Source organism: Stegodyphus dumicola, chromosome 4, assembly GCF_044657685.1.
Source record: "Stegodyphus dumicola isolate Sdum_Otavi_A_Nest chromosome 4, ASM4465768v1".
NCBI lineage: Eukaryota > Metazoa > Arthropoda > Arachnida > Araneae > Eresidae > Stegodyphus > Stegodyphus dumicola.
Genome location: NC_140771.1, coordinates 196492153 through 196515093, shown reverse-complemented (window position 1 = coordinate 196515093; position 22941 = coordinate 196492153). Strand labels below are relative to the sequence as shown.

Here is a 22941-nt window from a genome sequence, read left to right as displayed (position 1 = left end):
GAAAGCGGTCAAAATGGATATTTTCGTTGAAATATGCTGCCTGAAACTTTTCGCGATTACAATACTTTCTTTTTACTTCGTACAAGGAAGTAAAAAACATGTAAATCAAAATATCAACTTTAATTCTCAATTAACTAATTTTAATGCAATTTTTCTATTGGCTAATAAAAGATTTCAGTTTCAGCTGCTCGGAAAGGGAATTAAAAGGAAGAGTTAAGGGACTATTGCAAATATATATGGTAAGGGGCAACATGCAAACCAGAATGCTAACTTTAACTTGCAATACTTATTTATGAAAAACATTCACATTAAACATATTTATGAGAAATAAATTTAAAATGGGAAAATTTCTGGCACATTCAAAAAATAATACAATCAAGCCCTAATGCAGCTTCAGTTAAATTTCAAATTACATAAATCTACTACATCAAAGACTAAGGTGGGAAAGTAATAACGAAAATACATAAAAAATTATAAAGGAAAATACAAAAATGAAACCAATATATTTTCTCTAATATAATTTTAGTTGAACCGAAGAAAAAGTCAACTTGGCATAAAGGTTTTTGAAAATGTAAGTATCAGTGCAAAACTGGGTAGAAATCGCAGTTACGAAGCTAAACATACTTCGTCGGGACGGAGGGGGGGGGCAGCCAATTTCTTACACTTCAATCGGTCACATTTACAAAACCCGAAAACATTGCCGTATTCTGGGAGTGCTCTAAAAACTTCTCTACAAATTAAAATAAGACTTTCTGTACCATTCATAAAAACCACCCCTACGTTTCTAGACGTTACAAAAAATGAAACAGAATTAATTTAAATACAGCCATTTTATTGTCAATAAAGTCAAAATTCAAATCATAATTGAAAAACCAAAATGTCACAAAAATATGCAAAATACAAATAAAACGATTTGTTGTGTGTGTAGTAACTGCTTATAATGAGTCTCTAAACTGCGTCATTCCAAAATTAATTCATGTCATATGACGCTTGGATAATACTAGTGACGTAGGTCCGTACATAAAGGTTTCAGCTTTCAATTTCGTAATAGAAACGTATTAATAACCCAATGAAAATTAAATGTAAACCAAAACCAATTCCTTCTGAACCACGCTTTCCTCTCGCATACGTCGCATTCCTGCTCTTGCTTAGGGTCCTGCCAACATGCCTTTCCTTTCTTTCAATAATCATATAACTAAGCAAAAGGGAAAAAAAGTGATCAAAACTGGATGCGCAGATTGCGCATATCAAGATGCCTTATTCATATTGAGAATGCGCTTCTAAAGAATAAAAAGAAATGTCATATCGGCAATTTTTATAGCGACTGATTACACGCCAAAGTTCCAAATTATTTCATAAGAATTCAATCTATTGGTGGGTCGTATATTTCGTTCTAGCAAATAAATGCACATACGAGGGCAATCCCCAAAAAAAAAAAGGTCTCCTATTTTTTGGGGACGTAGAGAAAGTTTTAATACGGTTGTTGGCAACACTGTTGTGAGTGGTGCTTTCTCCACTACCACATAAGCACGCAGGCGCTTCGCTCGGATGCTCAGTCTTGGCTTGGCAGCCATTCGAAATGGAGCTCCCGATAAACGTTACCGCCAAGTGCGAAGTGCGCGCAGTTATTTAATTTTTGAACGCAAAAAGCGTTAAACCGGTTGAAATTCACCGCCTATTGACAGAAGTGTACGGACAGTCGTGCATGGATGTCAAAAACGTTCGCAAGTGGTGTAGAGAGTTTACAGCCGGTCGGTCGTACTGAAATTCATGACGAAAAAAGGAGCGGGAGGCCGTCAATTGCCAACGAGAAGTTGAGGAACTCAACTTTGCGATTGTTGAGTTCGTATTCGTTAGACTTTCGCGATTGTTGAGTTCGTAAAATGCGTAAAGATCGGAGGATCATCTGGATGCTCCTGATGCTCCTCAACGCTTCCTGAAGGGCATGGCGGCAAGCTGGTATGACATGGGCATTGTAAAACTGCCACAGCGTCTACAAAAATGCGTCGACCGAAATGGCGATTATGTTGAAAAATAAAGCATTCTGCAATTTTAAAGTGATGTAGCAATTATAGAAAATAAACGGTTCTTTGTATATCTAAAAATCTAGGAGACCTTTTTTTTTTTTTGGGATTGCCCTCGTACTTAGTTGCCAACGAACCGACTGTTTTCCGTTTTTGTACTGTGTATTTAAATGTCAGCATGTTCCAACAGGAAGGCATCCCCGTTTAGGCAAATAGCCATAATCAATAAACTAACCAACCACATTTAAGAGATAAAATTTGAAGTCAACTTTGAAAACTCAGTATTAAACCGGAATCTGATTGCAAGTTTCTCTCCTCTTGACTAGCCTGCAGAAAGTTATAACAAATAATTATTTTTTATGCGTCATCAATTTAATTTTCTATCTGATGTGCTCAACCACGATATGATGAAAATCCATTGCTGGATTTTAATCATAAACATTTCATTTTTGTAATGAAAGAGATCTTTTGAATCCGTTTTTTGCACATTAATTTTTAAATCTCTAAAATACTCTCAACCGTGAGGTTGATGCATACTCACGAGAAAATAACAAAATCAGAACGAAATCTTTTTGTTTTCTGCGCCCCCCACCTCCCTGAGTAATGGCTGAAGAGAAAAAAAAATTACCGTCTAGTAGACATAGTCAGAAAAATCTTTGGACAATTAAGATTAATATGTATGACGTCATTATTTAATGTAATATAACAACTTTTTCTCAATATCAATAAAGAATTAATGTGCAATAATGTACGTATTATATCAATTATCCTAACACGGAACAAAAAAATCTGATGTGTACACCACATGACTTCCTTGTACGGAATATTAAATTATACGCATTTTTTTCTTGCATTTTATTTAAATGTATTATTAAATTATTTAACATATTAAATTATTTGTCATTTAAACTTATTGGATTGAATTAAATCTAGTTCGCCGACAGCGCATAAACCGCAATAGAATAAATGCGTTCTTTAAAATTCACTCTATTTATTTACGAAAGCGACACTGTGGAGCTAGGTTCACTTAACAGTATTATATTTCGTTCATATTATAACTCAGAATGCACAAAATTTATATCATTTAAAGAATTATCTAATCGTTGCCACATGTTCTGTTCAAATACCACAAGCTAGAACGATGTATAAAAGAAATTAAGCAAACAAAACAAAAAAGAAACAAAAAAAACAAAAATAAAAAAATCTAAAATCAGAGATATTAATTAAAAACTCGGGAAAACGATAATTTTAGCCCTCATTTTTCGCAGTGGCAACAGTCTCGCAAGCTGGAGATGAAAATCTGCCTTATTTCAAAAGTTGTTGCCATTATTCCTTTTGAAATCCTTGAGTTTGTTACAAAAAATTTCTAAGTTTTAAGTTCCAATAAAAATAGCATAGTCAAACATTAAATACATTATTCCCGATTCAAAAATTTGTGGGAATCCATGTCGACTATACATCTTTGCACGACTTTAATCAGCCGAAATATTAATAAAAAAACTCTGAAAGCACTAATTTTCGCACTCATTTTTCCAAGTGGCAACAGTGTCGTGCATGGAAATAAAAATGCTTTTTATTTCCAAAAGTGTTGCTACTGCTCCCTTTCAAATCGTAGAGTTTGTTAATCAAAAATTTGTAAGTTTAACAAAATATATACATATAAAGAAGTATGTCTGTTTATGTGTTTGTTCGCGCTATTGATTTTTGATTAAGTATGATACATTTTTTGCCACATTTAATCGACTAAAATTGTGGATGGAACTCGAGCTTTTACGACCATTTTATTAGAAGAAAAAATCATTAAAAATTGCATGCCATTGTTGCTGATATAAATGAGAGAGAATTAGTTTATTTTTCTATCGAAATTTTTTATGTTGTTCCATATTGCATCAGACTGAAAAATGTATAACTATGAATCGTATTTTTTGCATCGTTATTAGAGAAGGACTACAGCGATATCGTTCTCTCTGATGTTAGATGCATTACTCTCTATCTAACTTAACTGGGATCGGGTACTTCCGGTAGTAATGACTAAATTTAATCTGTAAATAATAAATAATAATAATAATAATAATAATAATAATAATAATAATAATAATAATAAAAACGTTTTCGAACTTTTTCAAAATTCTAATGTGTTAGCTTCTCACGATTAATTACTATTTTCCTTAAACTGATGGCGATACATCCGTTCTTGTTTTGCTCCGCCTACTGCTTTCTACACTGACTACTAATAAGTATTTATACACCTATGCAAATGACTATATCTGCGGTCCTAAGGTACGTCACGGACTCCGCCGGTATATATCGTGTAGGAAACAGCATCAGCTTTAGTCGCATGCAAGATGCCTCGCAGTTCGGAGCTCTCTGATTTCGAGAAAGGTATAATTATCGGGTATCACAAAGGTGGCCGATCCTTAAGGGACAAATCTAGCGATCTGAAGTACCCAAAATCGACAGTGGCCTATGTGATTAAGAAGTGGAAGGTGAGCGGTGATTGTCGAAATGTGCCCCGAGTCAGCAGACCAACGAAACTGGGAGATAGAGACCGACGAGTGCTGTCTAGAGAAATTCAGAACTGCACCCAACCGATGGCCTTCATCTTCGAGGAGTTTCAACAGGCATCCGGGAGTATTGTTTCAATGAATACCATCCGTAAGGAAGCACATCTGCTTGGTTTCATGGTCGTGCTGTTGCCCAAAAGCCTTTGATCACAAAGTCCAACCGCGCTGCTCGGGTAATGTTGTGCAAAGCACATCGAAATTGGACCGTAGATCAGTGGAAACGGGTTCTTTGGAGTGACGAATCAAGGTTCACCCTTTACCGTTCGGATGGCAGGGTCTGGGTCTGGCGTCTACCTGAAGAACGTCTCCTGCCAGAATGCATAGTATCAACAGTCAAGTTCGGCGGAGGTGGAATTATGGTCTGGGGGTGTTTCTCCTGGTACGGGCTGGGACCCTTGGTCATCATTCATGGTAAGCTCAACTCCGATGCCTACTACACTATTTTGGATGACAATGTGCTTCCTACGTTGTGGCAGTTTTACGGGTTGGACTCCTGTTACTTTCAGGAAGACAATGCCAGTTGTCATGTTTCGGCGTTAACCAAGGCTTGGCATGGTGCCAATAGAATTCATCGAATGGACTGGCCTGCCCAGAGTCCAGACCTGAACCCTATCGAGAACTTCTGGGACGAGTTGCATCGCCGAATTCAGGGGTGCATTACCCGTGCAAAATCGGTGAAGGAACTTCTATGTCTTCTCCAAGCCCAGTTGGAAGAAAATACCACTAGCTGTCATACAAAGACTTGTGGAAAGTATGCCCTGGAGGGTCTACGCTGTAATTACCTCTCGTGAAGGCTCTACCAACTATTGATTTTGAATAAAGTTAGTTTTTCTTTTCTATCACAGGTGTCCAAGTACTTATTGGTAGTCAGCGTATATAAAATAGTTTTCACTCTTTCAAACTTCTCTGTAAAGACATTTCGCCCCTGAAGAAGAGGAACCTGACGAATTGGAAGAGTAAATTTAACAGACCGAAGAAGAGGGACCTGCATCTAATCGTCATGGAAATCAATAGAGTTTTATCTAAAAACTACGGCAAAGTAAAGTTACCTTTTTTGGCTAATTTAAAAAAAGAAAAAAGAAAGGATTTCGTAGAGGTCAAAAATTATTTTCAATATTTTATTGAAATTAAACAAACCAAAATATCAATCTAAATACAACCGCGTCAGTACTAAAAGATTTCGGAAATAGTAACCGATATTTTTTGTGATTTTCAAAATATGTGTCAACCATTTTAATAACGCCTAATACCATAAACGTCTACCTAAAATAAAAAGCTCAGACTGGCCAATCGAAGATTCTTTAAAAGATGCTTCATTCATCAGAAGACGATAGACAGTACAGTTATTTGTGAAGCTTTTAGCTAAATCAACAATTCCGAGATCTCTACAAGCTTTTAACTAAATTAATGCCCGCAAACTGAGCTGACAAACTCAAATTAACTACTCTAACGAAATTAATGCTTCGAAGAAGAGATTACCTTCTAGCTTATTGAATTAGTATGTCTGCTAATCGATCAAAATCATTGCAAATTATATGCTTCTTAATCAACTTATGAGCATCTGTTCTTGTAAAGAAGTGATTGCTTTTAACGGTTTGGTAAGCAATCGGCTATGATTGTCATTTTACTTATTAATGTAAAGAAACGACGCAGAAATTAGGAGGAAATGCGCTGAAACTACGATAAAATTTGCTTTAACGGTAACAAACACGTGAACAATTAAATGTGCTCCGTTAAGAAGCCAATTATTTATTATTTCTTTGTAAAAAATGTTTCAAACATCGTAATTATGGAAAAGATAATTGTTATAGGTATACACCTTTTGACACTGTTTTCAACGCCTCCTCTAATTAGTTTGCTTTTTTCTGTATAAGCATATTTACGCTTACATTCCCCCGCTCACGTTTTCAGGACTTGTTGCCTAATATATATATTTTGATTTTCTGGCGGATTTGTCATCCAATTATGTTTGCAATTTATTTTGTGTTTACATTCAATAATTTTCAAACCAATTTGTTTAAAAGGAATTTTTTAACATGTTGCCAGGTTATATTATTCATTAGGTTACCACATAATTGTTTCACTGCTTTGTTTTTGTAGTGCTATGTGCATATTTATGCCCTTTCTTGCCAAATAAGCAAAGGAATAGAATAAAGAATTTAAGAATATTTATAGTTACGCATTAATTCATAATTTTTCAATTATCCACTTTTTTATCTTGTTTCATTTTGCAACACTAAAAATTCACGAAGGAGCGGAGAACACAGTTTTGATTCTTATACTGATATTGCTGAGAATTTTTTGCCCCTAAATTTACCAGTTAAATAAGTTACATGCTCAGAAATGTAACGATAATGATTTACTGTGACTTCGATCAGACATCGCATAACAGACAATTTATATTATTAATGAGTTTCCTCCACCTAATTTTTTACTACTATTTCACCTTTTTATTTTCCATTTTACTTATTTTTTCATTTGTATCATATTCTGATGGTTATTTTACTATCTATCTATATACATGTTTCCCGCAACACAAAAATATTTTGTAATTTGGACTGCTTTATTTACATTCTTTAGCATCATTTTGATATATGTGTGTGTGTGTGTGCAAGAAAAATATGTAAATCAGAAGTCTAATTTTCCCTACGCCTTTAAGTCTCCATTTTAACTTGATTCTTCCCCCTTTCTGTTTTAAAAATAGCAACAGCCTATAATAAATCTCTCTAAGCTGCGCCATTTCAACTATAATCCAAGTTATACTATTCTCGCATGTGATAATGACGCAGATACTTACATTCTTCCAGCCAATAATAATTTTAGAAATTTGCTACTAACTAATCAAAATAAAGCTAAGCCGAAACCAAATCATTCTGAACCTAGATTTCATTTTGAGCATGCTCCATTCCTTCTCCTTCTATTCATTTTTCTTGCTCTCCGCTGCTGCACTGTTTTTACTGCATCGAAATTAATTGCTATAAAGATGTATAAAAAAAAATTCAAGTTACGAATGTATTTTTCAAGAGGAAAAATGCTAAATCCGCATAACTGCTTACATCTTCATTGTAACTACTATTTTATGGATCTCCATGTCAAATTATTTCATATCTATCTATCTGTTTATCTCTCTCCATAGATATACTCTTAAGAAAGTTCAAAAAGAATACTTAAAATTAAATTCTTTAGAAAAAGCTGAGACGAATCTGCACGAATGCTGCTAGATAGAAAATAATAAAATTAAAAAGAAAAGTCGGAACTTAAATAATAGATTACAATTTCTTCCCTATGAAGCCCTAACCAATTCTTTCTTAATGGAAGTCGTAACACAAAAGGAGTACATGTAAAATGAAAAGAAACTTCAATTACATATATAAAACTGAAAAAAGACAAAATAAAATAATAATTGTACTAATCTGCTTTGCTTAATGCTTCAAACAGAACTTGTCAAGGGGAAAGTGTTTTGAAGCCTTAAACCAAGTTGATTAATTAATCATCAAAATGATTAATTAGTTCCGAATACATGTTTCGTTCCGCTGAATCCGTTGAGACTCCGCTATATTTGAACTAAATCTTTACTTTAAAACAACATTTTAGTATCTCTCAAATATTCAGACCTACTTATAGTTTATTATATTTTTTTAATAAAATCACCCCTTTTCTCTCTCTTTCTCTCTCTCTCTATATATATATATACAAACACACACACAAACGCAAATATAAAAACATTCTAACACTGTAAATACGAAAATAATAATTTTTTAAAAATAAAGATTACTATTTCTTTTATTAATACAACAGTGTAACAGCAGTAATTATAATATAATTCGCAATAATATAACAAACACGGACATAACGAAATATCTATTTATTGTTCATTTGTGCTTAACCTTCGTAAAATTATTTGAGTCATTGTAGTTATAAGATAGATTATATTAGTACACATGCATTTAGCAGCTGTTACTGAGTTACTAGTGTAAGAAAAAAAAAATGCCTCCGTGAAAGAAATTACAAGGAATACTGACTTCTCTTCACATCACACATGGATACAACCTCGAAAATTCCACATTGGCACCACAGTCAGACGCTAAGAATAGAACCGGGAATGAATCAGTGTTTGGTGCATTTCGCCTTTTAGACTTTTGTGGGCCTACATATTTTAGTAAAGATATAAATTCAGTTAGTAGATAATACTTTATACTTTACAAAGCAACTGAAATAATTCTTTTAATTTTGAAAGCAGTAAATTATCTTAATGCAGTGGAAATATGTGTGTTTAATCTTGAAGTACAGGAAAATTAAGCTTTTATTTGTGATACGCAGAACACTCAAATTAAATATTTTACATATGAAGAAGTACCACTTAAACAACACTTAAATGATATACAATTTTTTTTTGTTAAATTATAATTTCTTATGTTTTCAAGTTTCATTTTCATTCATGTTCTTAAGACTTACACACTCGTATAAAAGAAAGAACAAGCCACACAGTGAAGAGCTGAAACAAGGTTATTCTAGCATCAAAATGTTGGCTTTGTTTCAGCTTTCTCTCAAGTTATCGATAATTCTGGTACATACATCCTTCATGCAACTGCCCAGCAAATCGAGTCGTTTTATTACATCTATGATCTAACAGTTGTTATGTGTAACTTTATTCAATGAGTTACAATATCTGTTTCCTATCCTATTTTTTTTTCGTTGAGGCTTGCCCATCCTCTCTAGGAAAAGCAAATTAGTTTTGAACGAACGAAAAGGAGAAACAAAATATTTACAAAGAAATATCTATATTCTAGTCGGAAATTTTCAGTAAGCGAATATCTTAACATTTAACCAATACTTGTCTTTTCGGTGCCTTGTAACCATCATTTCTTATATTAACATTTAGAAGTGAATATACTTTTGTCTGAATATAAGATAATCGAAGTGATAATTTGCTTAAAATTAATAAGTGATAATTTGTTTAAAATTACAGCTAACAATTTAGTAAAGAATCATACAGCTGCGGGTAATTACCATGAAATAATTACATTAATTATTTCTAATGGTTATATTTTAAGTTTTTCATGTCCTCCTATTCCCTCTAGGCTTCAAAATGATTCGCAGAATTCAGCTGTTTACGCTAATTTTATTTGATGAATATTTGAAACTTTGCTGTAACCAATGAAAGATGTTTCTAAAGCCACATGTTACACAAATGGCACAGATAATTTTTTAAAAGTTTTATGTGATTTACGTTTTAAGAAATATTTAAAAAATACTTTTGAAATTTTTTTAGAGTAAACCTTTTTGAAGTGGTAGAATATTTCCTGTAGTTTCCATATTGCAATTTTCTTATTTACATTTTATTGGTTTATAAAAGTTTGCACGTTTGCCATAATCGATAACTAGTTTCAGGAATTACTGCCGCTATTATTGAAATTAGCCAATTATATTCTGCCGAGTGTAGCAACAACAAACTTCTAAGTTACATGTAAAAGACTACTAGAAGCGATAATATTTATTTTTTGTTCAAACTTGAAATATTATTCTACATTTGCACGGCAATAAACATCAACTCATCTATTACTGTTTACTTTTGATTGTCATGAAAATCATACACTCCTTTTTGAAATACCCTATTTGTTACACAGATCACGCGATATGATGAAATCGATCACTATATAGAGAAGGCCGGCATCCTATGCGTTTTTAAATAATGCAGTTTTGAACATACGCGGTTGAAAGGCACAACTGAAGTTTATTTTATGTATATTTGAGAAATATTTATTTAACTTAATGACGCTTTCTTAAGCTTTTTCAACTAAGTCATCAGGCTGGCACATATATATTACAATAATTTAGTCTGAGATTTATAAAGCCAAGTGTTTATAGGGTTGGTATTTATTTTTCACTAACATAGAATGGAAATGGTTACGGCGTCCGCGAAAGCCACTCAGAAACTCGCGAAATTTGATGAGTTTGAATTCTTGAAGTAGCCACAAAAGGAGTTCTTTTGTGACGGTGGTAAAGCATTTCATTCACACGGAGGAGATTCAGGTTCTGGCCTCGACGGAAACTTGCATTGTACTTCCATTCATTTCCAATAGATGTCGCCATGAGCTAGCCTCAGCTTAAATACCGGAAACACGAAAGCTTGAGTGTGACCTTGCGGGCTTGTGGCGCAACGAATAACGCGTCTGACTACGGATCAGAAGATTCCAGGTTCGAATCCTACCAGACTCGCGGTTACATTTTTATGCAGTGAAACGCCTGCGGTGATGTAAATATTTATTTTATTTAAGATTAAGTACACAGCTTTCATTTACTCAACATTTTACTTGCAAAGATAGGATTTTGATTACGTGTTTCTGGCAAAGCTGATGGATTTTGTTTTATCCATCTCATCCTGCAATCCTACTGGTCGTCACATGTCACGTGCTGCAAAATCCTCAAATTCAAGTTTATCTATTTTTATTCAATTATCTAGCAAAGCTTTGTATATTTTTAGCAAAGCTTTGTATATTTTTAGCAAAGCTTATGGACTTCATTTTATTATTTTGCATATATTTCAACATATTATTCAAAACTATTTTGTTTATCTGCTTTTTTAAAAATATTTTCTCAAAAATATTTCATTATTACAAATTTTACGTATAATTTAACACAGAAAGAATTTTCGACATCCTATATAGCATACAGAAATATTGAAATAGGCTATAAAAGAGGTTTCCCATAGAAATTAAATTTTTAATTTCTCCGATTTTACGTAATAAAATAGAATAATTTTGTCACCGAGCATTAGTTAGTTTACAAGCATATTTATCGAGATAAGTAATGAGTAACTGAATACTTATCTGCATTTGCAACAAAATATGAAATAATTAAGAATGTTTTAAATCTATCAGTAGCTATAAAACGGAGCATAGAAGGAATTTCAGGTTTTCTTTCAACCTTGGTGAGTGCGCGAAATAAAATCACACTAAAATAAGTTTATGGAAATGAAACTGCATTTTTAAAGTGCATTTATACGAATGGTTTAAATATTTTCGAGATAGACGAAACTATTGCAAAAATGAAGATGATGTTAGTCTGAAACTGCAAAAATGAAGATGATGTTAGCCTGAAACTGCAAAAATGAATGCTAATAGGCTACTGTTTTAAAAATTAGCTTTTTATTATTAGACAGGATTAATCCGTGTGCTTTTTTTTAATCTCTCCTGACTTTTTGGAAAAAGTTTTAATTTTCTCTAATTTGTGAAAAGTTCTAAATTCTTTTCATTTTTCGAAAAAAATTCGTTAATTTTCTCGACCAAAAGGCCAAGCTCTAAATATCCCATCACTTTTTAGAAAAGTCCTAAATTTCCGTTGAACTTCTGAAAAAGTTCTAAATTTCCCCTGATTTTGGGGGAAAAGTTCTAAGTATCCCATGATTCTTTGGGAAAAGTTTTAAATATCCTCTAATGTTTTGGAAAAGTTCTATATATCAAATGACTTTCGGGAAAAAGTTTATAGTTTCACGGACTTTATTTCAGCATTTTTTATTTCTCTGACTTTCCATGATTTTCTACTTGAGCGGTAATAAGTTTTGTTAGGTACCCACTATAAAGGAAGTAAAAATTTGAGAATGAGGGTCTGTCTTTATGTGGTGAGAAAAGAGGGGATAAAGAAATAACGGATGCGAATCACTGAATTATAAGATTTAGCTTTCATGAACAATTCTACACAAAGGTCTTAAATACACGTGGTGTAAGAAAAACGTGAAATCCTGAGGAGTAAAAGATACAAAATAAGTAGTCACATTTTTTATGAAACTTCCTCTTTAACATTTTCTATACAGATATAAGTTTAACTTCATGATACACTTGTTTTGATAAGTTATTCAGCTTAGACCTACAATTCTCATCGAAAAAGTTAAAAAAAAAATATTTCTAACTTTCATGCTTAGAAATTCATATAATGCAGTTTCCTTTCGTTGTCAAAAATTATAGAAGCTGAAGGAAATTAAATTTGTTCAATTACTTACCAGATATTTTGCCAAATTTACATCCAGTTTACGTTGATTCTTTTCAGGGGAATGCGATTTCAGGAAAATTAAAAAAGCATAACAACCTGCTCAAAACTTCCGCCTGACATTTATAATAAAAATAATCCATAAAATGCATACCTAAAAGAAAAAACAAACAATTTCAAGAAATTACTTAAAATTTAAAAGCATCATTTTATCATAACTAAGCAAAGAAAGCATATGCATTAGGTGCATTAAGCTATGATTTAGAAGTCGCATATGAGATTCCCTGTATTTCATTTTTTAAGCTTTGACACTTCGAAGACAACATGATAGATAAAATATTACCTGTTACTAAATTTTTAAACAGAAACGTTGTTTTAATACATTTTGAACAATCTTTCTTTAACAATATTTTACTCATCAATGTGTTATCGTTAGCTAAAAATTACGCTTAAAAACCTAAAGAAGTAATGGTTGATTTCTTCTGAGAATGTTTCTAAATGTAAAAAAATCAAAATTCTTAATATATTCTCTCTCTCTCTATATATATATATGTTACGGTGAAACACCGAAATCTGGAGAATGTCGACTTTCGCCGGTGAATGTCAACATTCACATAGTCGCTTGGTGTATGTCCGAAATATTTTCCAAATACTCTTATTTCTGAATTACACTGGTAAACGTCGACATTCACCACGTACTAATGGTGAATGTTGAACATATAAGAATATTATATTTTCTCCGTAATTCAGTGGCGAAAAAACACACTTGAGACTTAAAATAAGAACTTAAGAACAAAAGAACTTAAAACACACAATACATTCAAAATGAGAAAGGAAAATAATAGAAGTTAAAAACTTACTTAATTATACAGTACGTTCTAAATGAGAAAATAAAATAATATTAATAAAAACTTACTAAATTATGTGATTCAAATCTTATTTATTGCAATAACTTAAACTATTATGATACTTTATAAGGTATTTCTCCCATTTTCCTAGCGTGCCTTCGTGGTGTAGTGGTCCTGCACGCTGGGCCGGTATTCCAGAGGTCCGCGGTTCGATTCCCGGCGAAAGCGGTTGCTAATTTTTCCTCTCGTCTGTTTCCAAAAAATACCTAATGTCTGTACAGTGGCGCCCGAACTAAAAGGGTGTTGGATGAGGTTTCTCCACACCCAGGATTTGGCGACTGGGTCCCCTGAAAACCCCAGTCGCCCTTTCAAAAGGAGTGTATATAAGGTATTTCTCCCACTTTCCTAGCGTGCCTTCGAGGTGTAGTGGTTCTGCACGCTGGGCTGGTATTCCAGAGGTCCGTGGTTCGATTCCCGGCGAAGGCGGTTGTTAATTTTTCATCTCGTCTGCTTCCAAAAAATACCTAATGTCTCTACAACTTTATGACTTCTCTTCTCGACCTACACCATAGCATATCTGTGATTGTCGACATACACTGGTGAGGGTCCGAATGTACAAGAATGTGAATTCCGTACAATGTCCGTACATTGTGTCCGAATGCAATATTCGATCTTTCACAGATGAAGTTGGTGAATGTTGACAATTTCCGGTGAAAGCCGACATTCTCCAATCTCGGTCTTTCACGGTAACATATACATATATATGTACACACATACATATATACATGTACACACACACACACGCACATATATATATATATATATATATATATATATATATATTCTGTATATATATAGATCATACCACATTATATATACAAAATATATATATGTAAAATATGACAAAATACGATGGATATTTTAAAAATAATTGGCACTTCTAAATTAACAATCTAAAATTGGTGCTCTCGTCCGAAATTCATCTGTTCTTCCAAATTCGATATTTTCTACTTTATGTAACGCTACTAACTAATCAATCATAGATTAGCTGTACTTGTATATCAAACTTGGTATAAATCCCTAGCAGCTAATTACATCACTTCTGCTAGTTTCTATCTTGCTAGTAGCTTCTCGTTTTGCTTCTTCGTCTAAAATGCCTGCATTCAAAATTTATTTTATAAGCGCATGATTACCAGTAGAGCTCATAGAGCATAGTTGCTTATTTGACCAATATCCAGGCTGTGATATCGAACTGAAAATAATTCCAATATCGGGTATGGTTCCCTTTCACAGCCAGACAGGTCACGCAGAGCGTACTAAGGAGGCAGCTGAGGATTCCGTTTTGCACTCGATCCCATTCTTGCTGAAAGGTAATTTTCAACTCTTGGACAGTTCTCGGAGTGGGATGGCGAGATTAAATTGCGCTCTCAAGAACGTCCCAGACGTGCTCAATAGGATTAAGGTCAAAAGATATGGCTGACCAAACCATGCAGTAAATATCCTCATTTCCCAGAAGATATCCTCTCTATACCTCATAGTAGTCAGAAAGCCTTTGTCAAACACATTACAGGGGTGTGCGACCCTCCAACATTACGCCTAACAAATCATTATGCGTGTCCGAACCACTAAACCTTCTCCAACGTACTGATCCTTTTCTCCGATGAGGGAAGGACAGTATCGTATTTTAGACTCTCTCCAGATACGCGGAGAGTCAATGCCCAAGTTGCATCTCGACTCATCTGTTAAAAGGCCCTTTGCTCCAATGAAGTCTGGTCCAAGGCATATATTTTCTGCACCATGCTAAACGCGCTCTTTTATGTGCTGCAGTAATTGGGACGCAAACAGCGAGTCTTTTTGGAATACAGCCCTATCTCTCGAAGGCTTCGGCCAACTGCCGTGAGATTCGAGTTCCAGTGGCAGCATACAACTGACGTGAGAGTTGTGAAACTTTAGCAATACTGCGTCGCCAAGCTGAAAGTGCCAAATAACGATCATCCTTCGCTATTGTGAATCTTGGTCGAGCTTATTCAGGTCTTCTCGATACGTATCTAGTGTCGTGAAACTGTTTCCACAAACTGCACACGACACTGGGCGTTGCGTTGAGCTTTGCAGCCATCTGACCTTGTGATTAGTCTGTCTACAATTTACCGACATTTCTCCATCTCATTTCGTTAACTAGACCGTGGCTACTCATTTTACCTGATACCTTATAAAAATTACCCAATTCTTGCTAGAAACACGATGAATGTCGTAAAAGAGTACAAGCACACAAATCGCCGAAAATCCCTTATGCGCTTATATCCTCTCCACACTCAAAGCTCCGCAGACACGGACGTGTATGTTTACGTTTTCGACTCTGAATACTTGCGTAATTCTTCGGCGGCATAATTAATACCTTTGCTTTTAATACATTTCGTAATAATATTAATAATAATACTTTCTTAATAAATCTGCAAATTCTCTTAATTTTGGGCTCAAATGTATAGCTATCTATGTAGCTGTATATATACAAGGTGGGCTTAAAAAAACTTCCTCGATATATGAACCTCTACAGCGGTCTATCAGCTCAGTTGATTTAAATCAATAGAGCTCTCATAATTACGGCTGAAGTAAAAAAAATTCGAAATATTCGAATGGCAACACTCACGTTTTTTCTACGCAAATTGATTAGCGCATTCAAAAACCGTAAATGGCGTTGGAACGATGCATTCATGACCAAAACTGCCGGCGTAAAATATTTGGAAAGAAGAGATAACTGTAAAGGACCGATGACAACACAAGAGAACAGAAGGAAAAAAATGTTTTATAAGTTTTCAAAATGTTTATCTTCGCAGACGATAACGTATTGCATTGAGATTCTTGATAACAATCACGAAGGTAGTAACATCGCGGTAGGAATCTGTATAACTTCACGTTTAATGGCCTCTTTCTACTCTTACAAATTTCGTGGATTTGATGTGTATATCTTAGATTTCAGATAACTCCATAATCAGAAGTGCATCGCAGTGAGGTCGGGGAAATACGGTGTAAACAAAAGTGCAAAATTAGGGGAGGTCATTCTATCAAATGCAGAACAAGTTATAAGCGTTCTACGTGTTACAAAAATAAGCATTATTAATAGAATGGAAATATTTACAGAAATTTACAGCGATATTGATTCCACTGGCTATTCTACATCACAAGGGTGGTGCACTTTTGAATCGACCTTTTTATATGAAATGTGATACATCGCAAAAATGAGACTACAAAAGGTTGAGGATTGAAACCAATATCCCCTGTTGTGGTTTAAATAAATGTGTTGGTAGATACAAAAAGAAGGTCTTAATAATTTAACTCAGATTAACTATTATTGATCCAACAAGGGTCCACCATTTTTCAACAAGGAGAATTTTCAGTGTTTATCTTGAATATACTGAATGAGTTGAAGCTAATTTATTTGTTTGGCAGCTGTGCTTGAGCCCGGTGGGCATTACATATTCCCACCGGCTGTTCGAGCATATGTAATGCCCACCGGCTGTTCGAAGAGCTTATATTTCCTGAAGAATTAATTGCTTTGCCATTCTAGACGATTTCAGCACTTTCAAGCTTAGTTCAGACTTTCGAGGCATAGTTAGCATTTAATTTTAATTCTTAGAAATAAAACATAGCTGCATAAAATCCTTTTTGTGCGTTTTACTTTGATTCAAATAATCTAAAAAAATTAAATAAAAACTGTTTTTTATCAGTTTGACAGATTGCATATTTGACATTTGAAATTATCGAATATTTTCCATTATAGAAAAAAAAAAAAAAAAAAAAAAAACATCAAACAGTTATTTCTAGACAGACATAAGTTATAACCTGCCACTTCCAGCAAGAAAGTATGTTCTCGTCATCAGCTCACGACTACGGTAAAAGTTTTCTGAACAGAAGAAATGTAATTCTTAGAAGAGTTATTTCTATAAACAATGAATGAATATATGACCCATTTTAAAAACTTTTAATTATCAATACCTGCTTTGCACCATTATGTGCAAGGACGCAATAATAATAATAAAACTTGCTCTGAAACTCAAAAACGCTTTCATAGACACGAACAACATATTTAATTTAATGGTGGGCTAGGTGCAACTTTAACGTATATATCTTTGCTTAGAAAATTATTTGGTAGGTGTTACACCATAATAAAAAAGGTCAAAATTTTTATTTAATAATATACGATAATTTACTTCCTTATTATGTTCATGCAGACCAATAAACATGTTATTACAGAAGTTAAGCATAGACAGAGATAATTCCCATGTATCGCAAACTAAATCCTTAAGCGATAGCAAATAATAAACCAGAATATTTTCCTCTTAAACTACTGCTACAGAAAATAATCATTAAATTAGCAGATCTACTACTACAACACAACTCAAAGGTATTGCTTTCGGTGAGGAAGATATATCTCAATCAACAGTCACACTACAGAAACAAGAAGATACATACCAAGCAACAAGTGATGGCGGTAAATCTCCTGTAGACTAATTTGAAAACCTAATATGCCCGGACAAGCTGACTAAATATCCGTGCACTTGATTTTACGGCGTCTGCACCCAAACAGTTTCTCTCTGCCTGCACGAAAATGGGGAAAAAAATAGAAGCGATAAAAAGAGGAAAATAAATAAAGCAACCAAATAGCGGCACAGACAGAAGGAAAAAAAAATCTTCCTATTTGTTCGGAGCACAATGGGTTTTTCTCTTTCCCCCCTTTTCTGAACCTAGAATGCGTGTGTTGCTACATGTATGGTATATAGGCGGACGCGTGCAATTGAGAAAAAAAAATGCTGTCTGGTTCTGCTAATTCAGATATAGCATAGGTCAAAATCCTTTTTTGTTAACGTTTCGAAAACTTAGACCAGTCACCACGCCTGAAAATTCCGTGTGTAATGCGGTAATAGATTTATCAAAAAAAGATCGAATTGTGGTACGTAGATTTACCACGTGGAAAGCCACAAATAGAGTACACTTTCTATAACATGTTATTTTTATTTGCTTTATGAATAGGTTCAGACAGGAAGAAAAGCATTTTTTTTGACAAGGATATGAGTTGCAGATTAGTTTATTTGCTTTTCTCATTCTACCACTATAATAGCGTACAATTAATTTCACAACGAATATTTAATTACGTAAAAAGTTCTAAAATGTTGGTCTTTCAGCTCTGAATTCAGAATATTTCTAGAAAAAATATACATCAATCTGCTTAAGTAAAAAAATATAATGGTATAATAAAAATATAATGCAGATAGACAGATAAAGTACCGAATCGTCCCAAACAGGATAGTGGTTAGTGATTCTAATTAACGTAACGAAGGGCCCGGTTTCGAATCCTGAAGAAGGTATGGATGTTTGAATATATATAGTATTTTGGGGGCATGGGGGACTCTAAATATACAGCGAGCCGAAAGTCCTCTTGTGTGGATTGGTGGTAAGGGAAGAGCCCTATGGAACTGAACAAATTCGTACTGTCACCACCTATAATGAGGGTTGCCTTTCCCCCTTAGCTTTCTTCTACCTGTGTTAAGCCACTCCGGGGGGGGGGGGGGAGTCTTTGCGCTCCGCGCTGTGGCTAACAACAGGTAAACAATTTTTTTTTTTTTTGTCCGCTATGGAGGACTATATTATCGATCTCTTCCTTAGCCCATCGGCTCTCTTTCCTTTCTAAGTTTCTAATAAAATGTTTGGAGCCCACCAGAGACCGAGCGGTAAAGTCGCTGAACTCTGGTAGTTCGGTCCGAGGTTCGAATCCCGCGAACGGGCTGGCTGCACGGGCGTTTTTGTGGTTTTCCGCATGTGTAACGTGTATATGAGCCAGTTTCTCTTAGAAAGTCTTCCATGAAGGCATCCCTCGTCTTAGGCAGATAGCCCTAGTGTGCTTTGCCATAATTAAATAAACCAACCTCTTTCCTTTCACCTTAGCGTATGCTTTTTCTGAACCATTTCATATTTAATAACGAAGATATGGAGGTTATTGCATTAATTTGCAAAGGTACTCCATAACATAACGCCTTGGTCCTATAATGGTGTCCAAAGCTGTTCCCAATGGCAGGCATGACTTCTTGCCGCGATGAGCTTTGTGGGCTTGTTCTGATGTTAAACAAGGAAGATTGATCACAATAACAACAATAAAAAAGTACCGACATCTAAAGATGAATGGCCATTTTTCCAGAATTTCAAAAATGTTGTTTTTCGAGGTCCCAGATGATAAGTTTCTTGGAAAGAAAATATAAAACAAGAAACAAATAAAGCTACGTGAAATCTTAATTTACATTTACTTAGTTACTTCTCAGCTTCATTAATTCATTCTACGCTTATTATTTATGACTATCAATATATTTGTTTTCAACCAGAGTTTGCTCGAGCTTTGAAAATTCACTGGCGCCATCTACTCATAAAATGTGAATGCAATTATGAGATAATGTATTTAAAAGTTGAAAGTATCAAAGACATTTTAAAGTATTCCAATAACTGTTATATGTCGGTGTTTATCCTGTGTCAGTGTCGATTCGCTGGGTCAATGCTGTGAATGTGTGCCACTACCATTGACTGTATGAATGTAAGCCGCCAATCCTACGAATGAAAATACGTCGACCACGTTTCAGTAGCAGAACATTATATGGGTCATCCCATAAATAATGGTTTTTTTCCAAATGAACGAGAACGGGATAAACAAGCAACGTCTATCAACCTCCTCTAAAAGCAGGTACCAATTTTACGTAGTTCTTAATAGAAGTTTTGAAGACTGCAGTTCAATTTTAAGAGTTATGTTTTCAAAGCTTAATGACAAAGGAGCATATTTGGCATATTTTGCTTTACGAATTAAATAAATAAATAAATTATTAATAGGAATGTTAGTGCAGGAATATGAATATGGGAATCGAACAATAATCGCAAATCAATGTCAACCGTAGTTCCAGAAATCACGATCCAGAAACTACAGCCTAGAAGATGAGCGTCTCCTTGGAAGATCGGTAGAGCTCAACGGAGACGTTCAGAAAACCCTGGTAGAACAAAATGCCACTGAACTATTGAAGAACTAAAGAGAGAATGAAAGAGAGTATTTTAGATTAAAACAGAATTCTGATAATCTTAATTTTGAAAAATAAAAGAAGTACACAAAAATGGAATTGGTTTTGGTTATTATGGGTTCAAAATTTATGCACTATTTATAGGTTCAAAATCAAAACACAAAATGGTTTTGTTTTATCAGATAACAAAAGCGATTGAAGCCAGTCAGCTCCAAACGTGGAATAGATTCTAGAAATGATATAAAATCATTTCGCTTTTCAAAACACGATATTTCGGCAATCACTGCACTTTTTCAACAACTATTTCAGCATCATTTTAGGCCAGTCATACATACTGCTTAGTTGCTTTAATATATTTCAAACACGAATGGCGCTATCGGTCACGCTATCAAACACAAATGCGCATGGTTTATTATGGAAAAGAAAACAATCTATACGGCCAACTTATTTGAATGTATTTATAAAATCAAATCTCTGGCCATCTCTCTATTTATGCTTGGTTTGCAATTTTTTATATTTGTTTTATTGTTCGTGTATTGACATCGCCGAGACGCGACAGTTTTAAGGAAAAGGAAGAAAAAAGTTGGCAAGAGATATTTCGAGAGATTAATGCCCAGACGACGTCTGTCTTTCATCAGCCTCACAAAACAAAATACTATTTATCCGTTTTCTTGTGTTGTGCAATTCCAGGAAATTTGCTGAACAATTTCGCAATCTTATTCTGTTGTGGATTTCCGTAAAATTAATTTAGTTTTAAGCATATTTTATTTTTAACCCTGGAGCCGAGTTTCGCACAGAATGTACACTGCCGAAAAAAAAAAAAAAAAAAAAAAAAAAAAAAAAAAAAAAGACGGAGGGGACAGTTCTATATCTCCCGTTCTACTGGGCCGATTGGCAAAATTTAAATTGCGTTTTTCATGTCTCGAAAGCAACAGTTAAGGGTATTTTGACACAAAATCGGACTTTTTCTGAAATAACATACAAATTTTTTCCATATTTCGATTCTACGACTAAAATTATGCCTAGATATTAAATTTTGCAAAATTTGGTGAGAAATTTACAGAGAAGTTAAAAAAATTATCTTGGTGTAATTTTTTCAGTTTGCCCCAAGAATAATTCACTTGGCGCACTTCTTAATATATGGCAACCAATTTTCCCTTACCTTCCATTATGGCGGAGCGGAAAAAAAGGCACCTCGTTCCTACCTTTTTACATTGTGCATGAGCGGGAAAAAAGTCACTTCGTTCTTACTTTCAAATAATTTAGCAAAGTGTCTAAACCAAATTTGATGTTTTATCGCTTTCAACAAATATGACAAATTTCAAAACGCGTCAATATAGAAGTTCACGTATATCTTCGGAAATTTTAAATAAAAAACTAATTTTTTGCAGGTATGATTAGAAATACGTCTACTTTAAGATCATGGTAAAATTTTTATAGATTATAATTCAAATTTTTTTTTGAAAAATTTATAAAAATTACTCAAAAATACAAATTTAAAAAATAAATCATAAAAAATAGGTGCTTTTTTTTTTGGAACGAAACTGAATTTCGAAATGTTAAAGGAAGAATCAAATAAGTTTAATAAAAAAAGAGAAATTAATAAATATATATACCAAACTCAATTAACATTGAGGAGCTAAAAATATGAGAGCTAATTTTTTAAACACTACTCGTGAGATTTTTATAAAACTTGGAAACATGGAAAAAAATTGGTATGTTATTTCAGAAAAAGTCCGATTTTGTGTCAAAATACCTATATTAGAACAATGTTCTATGATCTTAAATTCACTTTGTGCGAAATCGAGTTATTCTACTACTTGCGCAATAGCTGCAAAGTAAGTTAATAATAATTTATTTACTAAAAAAATATTGATTATTTTATCTTCTAAGATTAATTTTAGTAGAATTATCTAAAAAGAGTGAATCCATAGTTAGTAAGTTTAATTCTGAAAATTGTTTTAAAGAACCTGAATGTAAATTGTTAAAAATGTTTAACAGGGACTTGAATTAAATCATAAATAAAATGTAATAAAATGTAATAAGCATAACTCTCCACGTAGCGTATTAAACGCTCCACGTAGCGTTAGCGATAAAACATCAAATTTGGTTTAGACACTTTGCTAAATTATTTGAAAGTAAGAACGAAGTGACCTTTTTTCCGCTCATGCACAATGTAAAAAGGTAGGAACGAGGTGCCTTTTTTCCGCTCCGCCATAATGGAAGGTAAGGGAAAATTGGTTGCCATATATTAAGAAGTGCGCCAAGTGAATTATTTCAATTGTAAATTTCAATTGTAAAAAGAAATTAAATTAAAAGCGAGTAATTAAATTAAAAGCAAGTAATTAAACTAAAAGCATGTAATTAAATTAAAAGCAAGTAATTAAATTAAAAGCAAGTAATCATTGCCATTGATCGGAAATTAGTTGACTTTTCAAGGGGAACAAACCAACTCCCGTTCAATGAACAA

The 22941-nt window shown here is 33.8% G+C and overlaps 1 long non-coding RNA gene across 1 annotated transcript in view; it reads right to left on the bottom strand.

Annotated features, from left to right (window-relative positions):
- The window catches only part of LOC118187729 (uncharacterized), a 314862-nt gene that overhangs the window by 59210 nt on the left and 232711 nt on the right, over positions 1 to 22941 (bottom strand). The window contains exon 2 of the long non-coding RNA XR_015040537.1: positions 12588 to 12728. This is a non-coding gene — a long non-coding RNA (uncharacterized LOC118187729). The remainder of the gene's footprint in view (positions 1 to 12587; positions 12729 to 22941) is intronic.